At 51.4% G+C, this 12,624-nt stretch overlaps 1 protein-coding gene across 6 annotated transcripts in view; it reads left to right on the top strand.

Annotated features, from left to right (window-relative positions):
• Positions 1–12,624, top strand: part of CTBP2 (C-terminal binding protein 2) — a 159,494-nt gene that overhangs the window by 32,156 nt on the left and 114,714 nt on the right. The window contains exon 1 of one of the 6 annotated variants that reach the window (XM_021073629.1): positions 4,923–5,499. The exons of the other annotated variants lie outside the window; for them this stretch is intronic. The gene's annotated coding sequence lies outside the window, so the exon portion shown is untranslated. Of the gene's footprint in view, positions 1–4,922; positions 5,500–12,624 lie in introns of those variants that run through there. 6 annotated transcript variants of the gene reach the window in all.

Here is a 12,624-nt window from a genome sequence, read left to right as displayed (position 1 = left end):
GGTTAAGGATTCAGTGTTGCTAGCGCTGCAGTTCAGGTCACCACTGCAGCTCAGATCTGATCCCTGGCCCAGGAGCTTCATAGGCTGCGGGGGGGGCCAAAAATTTTCTAAAAAATTTTAAAAAGGTTATGGTTCTGTTGCTCTCACCTTCTAGCACAGTGACTCTTCAGTGTGCTTTTATCGTGGCCTCCCTGCCGTCTGGGTGAAGCATCAGTGAGGAAACTGGAGTGGATGCCGTGTTGACCTTCTGCAGCCTCCATGGGCTCGATGTTTAACGGGGAGGGTGCGTGTGTTTTCTGTACTCAGTACTTTAAAAGCCTCTTGGGTGATAAGAGAGGCTGGTAGGCATAGCCCGTGTGTGAGCTGCGCTGGGAACAGCCGGGGACCGGGAAGTCCAACTTTTCTAGGACACAGCATCCAACAACAACCGTGTTCAAAGTCACATGGCGTTTGGCTGCATGTTTCCAGAGGGGCCCGTGTCATCCGTTTGCTCTTGGGGAGCTGTTTGTGGTCAAAAGGCTGCTCATGGGGGTTCTTTTCACCTGCCTCCAAGCACTGAAACCTGCAGGCTACAATGTGGCCACCCTGGGGGTTATTCTGACGGGGCAGGGATGTCCTTAGCATGTCCCGGGCCTCCTTGAATTCCTAGATTTGCTCGCAGAGAGTGGACCTTACCTGGACACACGCTGTACCCACATTTTGGTTTGGAGTGATTATTCCCTTGGGCTCCTGGGATTTCAGCTCTTGGTGGGGAGGTGACACCAGCCTCGCAGGTGTTTCTGTGGTCCTCATTCTGATTGCCCACCAGTCGTTATTTATGTATTTATTTATTTTTAGGTCCGCACCTGCGGCATATGGAAGTTCCCAGGCTAGGGGTGTAATGCTGCTGCCACCCTACACCACAGCCACACCAGATCCCAGCTGCATCTGCGACTTAGACCACGGCTTGTGACAACACCAGGTCCTTAACCCACTGAGCAAGTCATACCTGCGTCCTCACGGATACTAGTTGGGTTCTTAAGCTGCCCCGTCAGTCCAGCTGTACTTGGCAGGGTTTCTCAGTGGCCTTTAGACCTTGGTCGGCTCCATCCCCGAGGCCTTCAGCACGCATCTCGTTCCTGACATTGACTTGCTGCGGTTGCTTTAGGCTTTTTTCCTTTGGAGGTAGAACTTGGGAGGGTGCTGGGGGGTGTAAGTGGGGATGTGCGGTAAAAGGAAATGCATGGATATTAGGCATGCCGGTTAAGTTGTTTTGACAGGTGCACATACCTGTGTATCGTGGTTCTATCGAGATCTAGAACGTCCCAGTCATTCTAGAAAGTTCCCTCATGGCCCTTTCTGAGCAGTTCCCATTCCTGTCTCTGATCATCTCAGCCACTCCCCACCCCACACATGATTAACTTTTCATGTTCTAGCGTTTAATAGACGTATATACACATACATACATGTATGTACAGGTGCAATACCACATACATGTGTATTGTAGCACTTATGTGTTTTGGCAAGAGCTTTTAAAATTCGCCATAATATGTTTGAGATTTTCAGCGTTTTAGCCTCAGTCAGTTGCTTGTTCCTTGTGACTTGCTGGGTAGAAGTTCACTTCCAGAATCTTCCACCGGTAGGGTTACCCATTCGTCTGCTGATGGACACTTGGGCTGTTCCCAGCTTTCGGGATGAAGCTGCAGCGACCCGTTCTTGTACGTGGCTTTTTGGGAACATATGTTTTCATTTCTCTTGGGTCAGATCCTAGAAATGGAATTGCTGGGTCATAGAATCGTTGTATGTTTAGTGTTATAAAGCAGTCCGAGACTTTACACTGCTACCAGTCCAGTGTGGAGGATGGAGCTGGTTTTTAAACCGCTGAGCAGAATGTCGGCTTTCTGCTTTGGAGGGTAGTCCAGCGGGGCTCACCCTCCCCGCCCCTGCTCTCTCCTCAGCAGGACAGACGCACCATTTGCTCTGCTGCCGGGGCAGGGGAGGGCTGTAAAGTGACCAGCTCTGGGAACGGCAACAATTTTTATTTCGTTTAGAGGTGGGCTGTTTGCTTCTCTTGGCTTTCCCTCGATATTCATTCAGAACCATTCTTGATTTTTCTGGGCCCTGCCTCCTCTTTCCCTCCACTCTCCCCCAAATGCTGTGCTCTCCAGCGAGGCATGAGGGTCAAGCCCTTTGGTCCCTGGCGTTTTCTTTTTACATCTGGGCCCATGTTTGTGCCTTCATGGTTGGCAGGATTTGGAGCCCACTGCAAACCAGCGCATGCACTTCTAGTTTGTTTCATTGTGGGGACACTGGCTGAGCGGGTACGCAGCTACCTGCAGGTCGGCTGCCCCATGAGCTGGGCCATCCAAGAACCCAGTGGTCTGGGTGTGCTGGCCCCACTGGCCTTGGGGAGGCTGCCGCCAGCTTCTCCACGTCTCTTTAGGGCCGATGCCTTTGAGACGTGAGTTAGCGGACCCTAAAAAGTCCTCCCAAGTGGATTCCATTTTACTTATATCTTGTCTCTTTGAAGAAGTACTTAGGCACTCGAAGGATGCTGTAAGAGGAGACGACATGAGGGAAGAGCCAGGTGGATTTTTTTTTTTTTTTTTTTAAGAAGGTGGAGCAACCACAAGCTTCAGGACAGTCGGCTGTGAACAGCTCTCTTTCTCTGTCGGAGTTTAGAAAGACCGCGTGTGTCCCTGAGCGGATCCTAAAGAGAAAGGCTGCCTTCCAGGGGTCGTGAGGGATAGACTTCTTCCACCATCCCAAGGCCTGGCGACAGGTGTCAGCCCTGGCATCCCACAGCCATTTCCTGGGCGCCCCGGGAGAGTCCGGAGCACCATGTCGAGGGCTTTTGGGGAAAAGCCATTCCACGAGGGGCCCTCCTAAGGGTATCATTTGATGGGGGGTGGATTTTAACGTGCTTCAAGGACAAGGCCAGTTGCGTTGGACGGGGTCCTTCTTTCCCAAAGTATTCATCTCAGCGGGGCTTTTGATGGGTGTTGGATAGGTGGAGAGACCGAGGTTGGAGTTGTCTTTCCTTCCTGCCAGGAACTGATGTCCAGGAGTAACACTGGGGCTCCTTGCTGGCCTCTGGGATGTGGAGGTGGGCAGACGGAGGGGCTGGGTTCGGTTGGAGTCAGGGACTCGGGATAAAGCAGTGGTGCCCATGCTTGTGGGTGGGCTGAGTTTAAGGGGCACGTGGGCTGAGAGGAAGTATCTAGAAGGCAGGGGGTGAGGTGCAGCAGAAGCTGGTCTGGGCGTTTGGGCCGAGTTGCAGTCCTGTGTCTCCCATGTCTGCCTCTCTAGCCCTTAACCTGCTGCTCTTGTTTCTGTGGGAACGCCTTAAAGACAAGGGTAGGTCTCCTCTCCGGATCTGCCTCTGGGTTGGTGCAGTGTGGGTGGTACAGCCGGGAAGATGGATGGCAGCTGAGAAAGGGCCGCTGGCTTTGACCCTCAGGAGTGTCCACAGCAGCTTTTTTGGATGCGCGCGCGCGTGTGTGTGTGTGTGTGTATAGCTATATGTGTATATATGGGGCTCGATAAGCTTGATAGCAGCACTGGAGCCAGGAGCATCTATGGTGGGGATGCGGGGAGACTGGGCTCGTTACTTCTGTGGCGGGAGAGGCTAAGCTGGTCACTTCTGTGGACCCCAGGCCTGGGGGGGTGGGAGCATGTGGGCACTGACATGCACTCATGTCAGGAAGGACCCCCTCTTAGGAGAGGCTGGAGGTACAGGAACCAAGCAGAGGGCCAGGGCGGCTAAGAAGAAACAAGCACGTCACTTGGCAGAGTGATGGGCCTGGCCCCCACACACTTGGGTGCGTCCATGGTGTACAGGTCGGTGTGCGGGGTCCGGGCTCAGGGGTGGTGTGGACGGGCCCTTCGCATCCACGCAGTGGGGGTGGAGCCCGCCACCCAAGGGGGGGTGCACCCGCGTCCAAGACAAAAAGAAGATCCCTTCGTAACCCCCTCTCTCTACACTCCGGTTCCTTTCACGTCCCAGTGGCGCGAGAATTGGTTTTAATTGGCTCAAGTGCCTGTTTTAAATGAAATTAGAACTTGAGCAGCAGAACCCTCTCCGGGTAGCATTCCTCTCCTGTCCCCATGAGGTGGGTGTCCTACGGGCAGAGTGATCTGCCTGCGGCCACACAGCTGGGTAAGGCAGGAGGGTGTCTGCAGCTGAGGTCTCCCACCTCTGGCTGGGATCTGGGCTTTGGTTGTGAAGTGTACTCACCCACCGCGGTCCCCTCCCCGGCTGCTGCTGCCCTGTACTGTCCCAGTTGTGCAGGTCCTGGCCCCTCCCTGGTCCTGGCCTGTCCTTCCCACCCCCTCCCCCCAAGTGCAGCTCCCTTTCCCAGAAAGAAGGTAGCTGGTACAGTGTTGGGCTGGGTCGGGCATCTGCTGTTTGGTCTCCCGGCCCACTGCCTTGATGCTTCCTGAGAAGTTCTGAGGCTCCTCTTCCAACACAGTTTGTGTGTGTGTGTGTGTGTGTGTGTCCGACTTCCCACATGTCATCGCATTTTGGTGAGATGCAAGATGGTCTCACCAGTGTGTATGTGTGTGTCTCCCCGCCCTGCCCTGGTCTTGGAACAGACTCGGAGAGCTTTCTGCCCCTTTTGTTGTCGTCTCTGCTGCCTCCAAGATCATTCAGTGTCCCTCTCTCATCCTGAGGTCGAGCAGTTAGGAGGCGGCAGCGTTTGCATCCATCCCCTTTGGGCGCTTGGTATGCGACATGGTCGATACTCACGCTTAACTGACTTGAAGTCATTTGGTCTGTTTTCTTTGTGAGCCTTGCTCTTTGCCCGGTGCTGCGGAGGCAGGCTTCGCTCTGCTTACATTCCAGTAGAGATGCTATTTACCATTACTTTTTCCAGAAATGACCGCTGGAACCTGATGAAAATAATGACAGCAGGGACCATCCCTCTCTCTTTGGAGTTGCCTGAACAGTTGATGCTGACAAGGCTGGCCCTTCGCAAGTTGAGAAGAACAGGAGGCTTAGAGTATGAGGCTCATCTGTATCTCAGAAGAAAGATAGATCCGCGCTCTGTGTTTAAATATAGCATGGTGTTTGCTACAGAGTCGGAGAATAAGCAATTGAATATGTAGGTCATTGACTTGGGAGAATGAGTTTGGAGTTTTCTTTGCATCTGATTAACACTGTCTTGCGATTGGGCCATGGATGCTGGGCGGAAATTGGGTTACACAGAGTTCAGCAAGATATCCGGGAGGGAAACTGGAGGACTCAGGAGAGCATACCTTTGCCCTCTTCGGGCATTTCAGGGGTGTGACTTGGTGCTGGGCCCTGTGCTCTGTATCCAGCCGGGAGGCATTCACTGGAGTTGCATGAGCGAGGCTGGGTGCTGGGTGCTGGGCCCCTGAGCAGATCCATCAGGAGCCAGGGGCGAGGGCTCTGCTTAATCAGGATAAATGCCAGCGGTATATTTTAATGCGGGCTTGATTCAGAACACACTGTTTGGAATTGCATATTTAAAAGGAAACTGCCATCCCCTTTGGAAGGTACGTGACATTTAAAAGATCTGTAGCGGGAGGTAGGTTTGACAGCTTCGAATTATATTTGAAAGAGTTTTTCTTTTAAGAAAGAAAATGATTACTTCTATTTTAAATGTCATCACAAAGACATAAACATGTTTAATCAAATTATATATTTAATTTATGTAGAATGTAATTTTTTTATTCCCGTGGAAGAGCCGCTGGTTATTTCTTTATCAGCTTTGAAGCGGGTGACGTTGGTGATTTGAAAGCAGGTTAGCTTTTTGAGTGAACGGGCTCTTGAAGGGTTGATGGAATCTGGAAAAAAAATAGTATTATAATGTAAGTGCTTTTCTTCGGTACACTTGTAGCTAATGGCACATTTTGGGGAGAGGGAGGTACCTTGGTTCTTGTCTCTGGGAGGACTCGAGGATACACTCCCACTCCCGGGGAACGGATTGAAAGGTGTGTGACCCTGAAGACAATAAAAGGTACTCGGCAATCTCCGCATCCTGCTCCTGTAATTGTCTCCATCTGGATTCTTTGACTCTGCGGGGAGGGACCTGGGAGTGCTAGGATTGACGGTGCCAGCTCTCCCTGAAAGGGAGGTGATGGGAGCTCGGAGGACAGACACAGAATGCCACAAGCGACCTCGAGGCTGATACAGTGTGGTTAAGTTTTGTCACAAAAGGCTGGGGTGGAATTCAGCAGTGCTAGCAAGGCCCCGAGGCTGCTGGAAAAGCAGGGGTGTAGCTGTGGGTCCGCTCAGGCAAGTGGCTCACTGGCCCTGGGGCCCCACTAGGACACTCCAGCTCCAGAACTTTCTCTGAGTGAGCTAGGTGTTGGACAGCGGCCAGCCCGACATACAACCAGCCGTGTGTGTGTGTGTGTGTGTGTGTGTGTGTGTGTGTGTCAGCTAGGGACAGTCTTGGCCTGTTGCAGCCTGCTGCCTCGAGTTTCGATTTAGCCAGGCGGGGTCAGGGAGCCTGGGCTTCCCTGCCCCTGTGCCCACTGGCCCACACGCACCAGCCCTGGGGGCCGGTTTTCTCTCGTCCTCTCCGGGGCTGTTCTGGCAGAGGTGACCTGGGGAGCCCTGGGCATCTGGCAGCAGCTGGGAGAGAGACACCCATTGTGCCCTTTCCCAGGAAAGAACTTACGTCGTAAGCATCTCTGCCAACTCCAGCGGAGAAGGTCAGGGTTCAGGCTCTCGAGAGGCGGGACAGGCTCCAGGGCTGATCCCAGCTCAGGGCTCGAATCTTGTCAACAGGCTGGGCTCCGGGGTAAACACCAATCCGCCCAAGCAAGGAACTGCCCTGTTTATTTATCGGTCACCTTGAGCCAAACTAAACAGACAGACCCCCATATGGGACAAACCTGCTTGTTATGTTTGTAATTAAACTTGTTATTTTGACTTTGATGTGCAGCGCTAAGAGCAACGAGACCTGCTCTCCCCCAACTGGTAACATCTTGCAAAACAATAGTGACAGTAACATGACCCAGAAGTTGATATTGATACAATCCACAGACACTGTGCTGATTCCCAGTGTTTCTTGGATTCATTTGGGTGTGTTTTCACTCCTAGCTGTTGTGTCACGTGTGGATTCCAGTACGTCCCACCACAATCAAGATACACAACAGTTCTGTTCCCCAAGGCTCTCACTTGTTGCCCTTCTCACCTGTTCCCACTTCAGGGGGTCCAGACAGTTCAAGGCCAGCGGACATGGTTGGAGACAGGACTGGCTTCCTAGACCCAGCTCACCAGGGAAAGTTCTAGAGTTGGAGTGTCCTGTCTGCTCCCCTGACAACCGGCAATCTGTTCTCCATCTCTGTAATTCTGTCCCTTAAGAATCTTAGAGAAACGGAGGTCCCGTGGTGGCTCAGCGGAAACGAATCTGACTGCTTACCATGAGGACGCAGGTTTGATCCCTGGCCTCGCTCAGTGGGTTACGGATCCCGTGTTGCTGTGGCTGTGGTGTAGGCTGGTGACTACAGCTCCGATTCTTGACCCGGCATATGGGAACTTCCATAGGTCACGGGTGTGGCCCTAAAAGGAACCTCAGAGAAATGGAATCAGATCATATGTAGCCTTTGGGGATGGGGTGTTTTCGCTCAGCACAGTTCCCTTTGAAATTTGTTCAGCTTGTAGTGTCACCAGGTTGTTCCTTTCGTGGTGAGGCCTAGCCCATCCCAGAGGTTTGCGACCTCGTCTCAGACTGGAACACTGCTAAGAGGAAGCCGGTCGTGGAGGCCCAGGAGGGGCCCGAAGACTCTGATGTCAGGATGAGCAAGCATCACACTCCGCTTCTCAGCCAGCGTCCGGGGGACGATGTATGAAGAAGTTTGTGCCACGATGGTGTGGCTGTTTGGGGAACCAGTGGAAGAGCCCTCTTCACCTTTGTTTTTTTTTTTTTGGCTTTTATTTTGGCTTTTTTTTTTTTTTTTTTTTTTTGCTTTTTAGCGCCGCACCCACAGCCTATGGAAGTTCCCAGGTGAGGGGTCAAATCGGAGCTGCAGTGCCAGCCTACATGACAGCTCACAGCCACGCTACATCCAAGCCTAACTGTGACCTACACCACAGCTCACAGCAACTCCGGATCCTTGACCCACTGAGTGAGGCCAGGGATCGAACCCTGATCCTCATGGATGCTAGTTGGGTTTGTTACCACTGAGCCACTGAGCCATGGCAGGAACTCCCAAGACTGGAATTTGTTGCTTCTAGAGGAAAAAAATCTATTGGACCCATGAATTTACGTTGTTAGATTTTTGGAGTCTCCACTCACATCCGTATGTTCTGTACGGTTCTCTGTAACAAGCCCAGCCCTGTAAATGGATTTTGGAAAGTTAAGTCTCTTCTTTGCTGCAGAATAGCTGCCGTTCCATTTGATGGCAGTGATTCCTTCATTTTAAGCTTAAATCTCCCCTGAAGCCTAATGTTCAGGTTTGAATAAACATAGTTTGAAATAAAAACCGAACTGAATTTCCTTTAGGCCTTTCTTTCTTCCCAGGACTCTGAATTCTTGAATTCCCCTAGTTGCATTAGGAACACTTTTGTTAAAACAATAGAATTGTTGACACATATTTGTGAACGGTTTTTTTTTTTTTGTCTTTTTAGGGCCGCACCAATGGCATATGGAGGTTCCCAGGCTGGGGTCTAATTGGAGCTGTCGTCTGGGACCCACACCACAGCTCACAGCAACGCTGGATCCTTAGCCCACAGAGCAAGGCCGGGGATCAAACCCACAACCTCATGGTTTCTAGTCGGATTCGCTAACCACTGAGCCATGATGGGAACTCCTGAACCAGATGTTTTAAACATGTGAGGGCTGAGCACTTTACCTGCCGCATCACAGGTAACCCCATAGCCCAGGAAAGAATGCCCACATCCTAGGTTCCCAGTGAAGAAGCCGAACTCGGGGTGAGGGCGCTTTTCTAGGGCCACTCATTCCAGTGCTTTTCACTGTTGGTCCGTCTCCCAGTTCTGCAAGATAAAAACCCTACTCTGTCCCTGCTCACATGGAGGCAATCAGCTAAACCCATCACAAACCTGGCAAAGCAGCTGAAGCCTTGGACAGTGGATGCAGGGTCAGGGGGAGGGGTGCAGGTGGTTGAGCAAGGGTCTGTTGCAGCCAAATTAATTTCACTCAGCTTTCCTGCCCTGCTCAGTATTCCGTACGTTGTCCATTGGTCAGTAGGGTTCTTATCTGAAGCCTGTCACTCTTGTGAATAATTTTTCAGGGCTTGTGGACATGGCCGTTTGGTTCTCTTAAGTTTTATAGACCCAGACTCACACTTCTCTCTGCTCACTATCTGCAGTTTAATCCGTGGCCAAGAACTTGGCTGCAGCCTTGCCTTTCCCCTGCCGTACTGCCGTGCTGGTCCTTTGCCTGCAAGCCCTGGGCGAGGCTGAGTTCTGAGCTCCTTAGCTCCCCACCAGGGCCAAGGGTTCCCTCTGCATTGGTGCCCCCGCCCCTCTGGGGTTCTCCCAGGTTGATTGGCCACTGGGATTCAGGTTGACGCATGGGTATCCCTGAGAAGGAGACACCCTGTTTCTGGATTAAACTCACATGAGGTTTCAGTGGGGTGGGGGGACAGATATCAACTTTCCTTCCAAACTGTCCTTGAGAACTTTTGGTGCTGGCAGTTGTTACTTAAGGTCGTAGATCCTAAATAGAGCCACTCTGTGGGGGTGCTGGGCCCGGGACCAAGGCAGCATCTCCTTGTCAGCGTTCCCAGCTTCAGCTCCCTCTTCTGATGTAGAAGCCCACTCTGTATAAATTCACTGTGCATTTGGAGTTCTCTTACGGCACCATGGGTTAAGGATCCCGTGGTGTTACTGCAGCTACTTGGGTGGCTGCTGTGGCTCAGGTTCCATCCCTAGCCCAGCAATTTCCACATGCTGTGGGTGAGGCAAAAAAATAATATATATATATATACATATATGTTCACTGTAGGAAATCTGCCTTTTGCAGAAAATAGAGAAATAGAGAAAGCTATGAAGAAAATGAAAACAATGCATACATTTTATGACCTGAAAGACATGTTTTCAAAATGATCATATATCTTGGCATGGAAAAATAACTTTACTGCTTCAGGTGTATTTTCTGTCTCATGCATAGATGTATATACTAGAAAACAGACATCACTGTTTCAAGAACGTTTTAAGAATTTTGGAGCCTTGAGTTTTGTTGGGTTTTCCATTTAATCTTGTGTTTTCCTGAAGTTGTGAAATGTTTTTGAATTTTTGAAACTAAAGAAATCTGTTGGGATACAGGTATCATAATATACATGGGTATAACACAATAGCTATTCCTATATCTCTGTGGCGGATCAGGAGAAACAGCCCAGTGATTTTTGGGGGAGGGGGGAGGGGTGCATCTCGGATGACTTGTTTTATGTAAATCTTGATTCCTCCCCTCATTAGTCCCTAGGGGAAGAACCCGAGGTGTGGATTGAAACCTAACTTTGCAGAAAATGTGCCCAGGGCCATGGGGGGGGCGGTGTTTGTCTTCTTGTCTTGCATGAATTTTGTGTTACTGTCAGCTTAGGGAGTTCCCGTCGTGGTTCAGCAGCTAATGAACTCCACTAGTAACCATGAGGACGCAGGTTCAATCCCTGGCCTCGCTCAGTGGGTTAAGGATCCCACACTGCCGTGAACTGTGGCGTAGGTCGCAGATGCGGCTCAGATCCTATGTTGCTGTGGTTGTGGTGTGGGCCGGCGGCCACAGCTGTGATTGGATCTTTAGCCTGGAAACCTCCATATGCCGCGAGTGTGGCCCTAAAAAGACAAAAAAGAAAAAAGATGGTCAGCCTAGGAATTCCTGCTGTGGCAGTGTCTTTGGAGAGCTGGGTTCAATCCTCGGCCTGGCACAGTGAGTTAAGGATCCAGCACTGCTGCACCTGCTGCTTAGGTTGCAACTGCAGCTTGGATCTGATCCCTGGCCTGGGAACTCCACATGCCGCAGGGTGGCCAAAAAAAAAAAAAAAGGTTGTCAGTGTCTAGGTTTCTGTAACTGTCCTGAGCTTCTGTCTGCTTACTGTCTGACCCCGGGCCCCTTGTTGGAGGGATGTCAGCGAGGTGCCTGATGAAAAGGGATCTAGGCAACACCTTTTTTTCTCCTGAACCCTCTGCTCTACCAGGGAAAAAACTGAGGCCAGGACATTTTTTTCAAGGTGCCGTCCTGGGGAGGGGAGGGATGGACTGGGAGTTTGGGGTCGGTAGCTGTAATGTGACATTAGTCAGGGCAAGCGGTGCGGTCCTGCTGTACAGCACAGGGAGCTGTAGTCTCAGGACAGACCATGGTGGGTGATGCTCTAAGAAAGGGAATGTATTATGTATCTACGTCTGGGTCACTTTGCCGTACAGCAGGAATTGGCACAACACTGTAAATCAGCTATACTTTAAAAATTAAAAAAAAAAAAAAATCCTTACTGGTTCATGGTTACTGCTCACAGGCTCTGTTCTGAGGCCAGCCCAAGTCTCTCTTCCCGCATGGCAGGTTCCAGGGCCTCGTAGAGGCTATGCTGGTAGCTTTCTGGTTCAGTGACTGTTTGGAACCACACATGGCCACCTACAGGTGTCATTTTTTGCCTTGTGGGTTTCCACCACCACTGCCTGATAACGTGAGGCTGAGACCTCAGTGGCCAGGCTTCCTGTCGAGCTGGAGCTGGATTGGTTTTTACGGGGTCACTCCCCTCCCCTCCCCTGCCCCAGGCCAGGCCTCCTTCCCCTCCTCCGGGCATTTCAGAGTTAGCAGGGTGGCCTCCCAGCTTGTCTGACATGTGGATGGATGCCCGGCCAGGCCTCTCGGAGTGGGGGCCAGACTGCCTGGACCAGCTGTCTTCACTTCCATGGGTAGCAGGGCAGTTTGGGGTGTGGGAACACAGCTTGAACTCACAGCCAGACGTCATTGTGTGCGTGGGTTGCTGCTCATGGATCTACTTTTTTTTTTTTCCTTTCGAAACTTGGCTCGCGTCAGGCCTGATGTACAGCGCGCGTTTATTGATTTGGTTGCTGTGTTCGCTCTTCCAGTTGTTTCCAGGCATCCACCTCCCCCCCCCCGCCCCCCGCCCCAATCTGGCACCCTCCTGTCCTTGTTTATTTCCCCGTCACTGGTGCTCCTGAGCACGAAGCCCTGCCCCCGAGGACTGGAGCCAGCTAAGGCTCCGTGAGGCTCGGCTGCCCCTGGTCCCCTGGCCCAGCTCAGATCCGCTGTAGGTACCGTAACAAAGGGCTGGGAGACAGCAGAGGAACGGACGCATTAATTGACGACATCTGAGACAACACTGGGACAGTATCCTATTTTGTTTTCCTTAAGAAAGTGGCCGAGTTCCAAGAGGTCGCTTCCAGTTTTCCCCTGGCTGTCCTTACATGTGAACACGAGAGTTCTGAAATCTTGGCGGTTGGGCTTTTTCACATTTTTTAAAACTTCGACCCAGCTGAACGTATTTAATACAAAATTTCATTAAACTTTCTCTCCTCAAGACTGTATGTGAAGTTTTTGCCTGGAGGGCGTTTTTCTTATTGAAGTGGAAACTCTTGGACCTGGAGGGGGCGGTTATAACTAAATGTTGATTTAACCTTAGGTGTCTTGATAGCAGCCGGCCTAAATAGAGACATGCAAAGAATTTGCTTTCAGGATCCCCTCCCCCTCC

Source organism: Sus scrofa, chromosome 14 (assembly GCF_000003025.6).
Source record: "Sus scrofa isolate TJ Tabasco breed Duroc chromosome 14, Sscrofa11.1, whole genome shotgun sequence".
Lineage (NCBI taxonomy): Eukaryota > Metazoa > Chordata > Mammalia > Artiodactyla > Suidae > Sus > Sus scrofa.
This window is presented reverse-complemented; position numbering and strand designations above follow the sequence as displayed.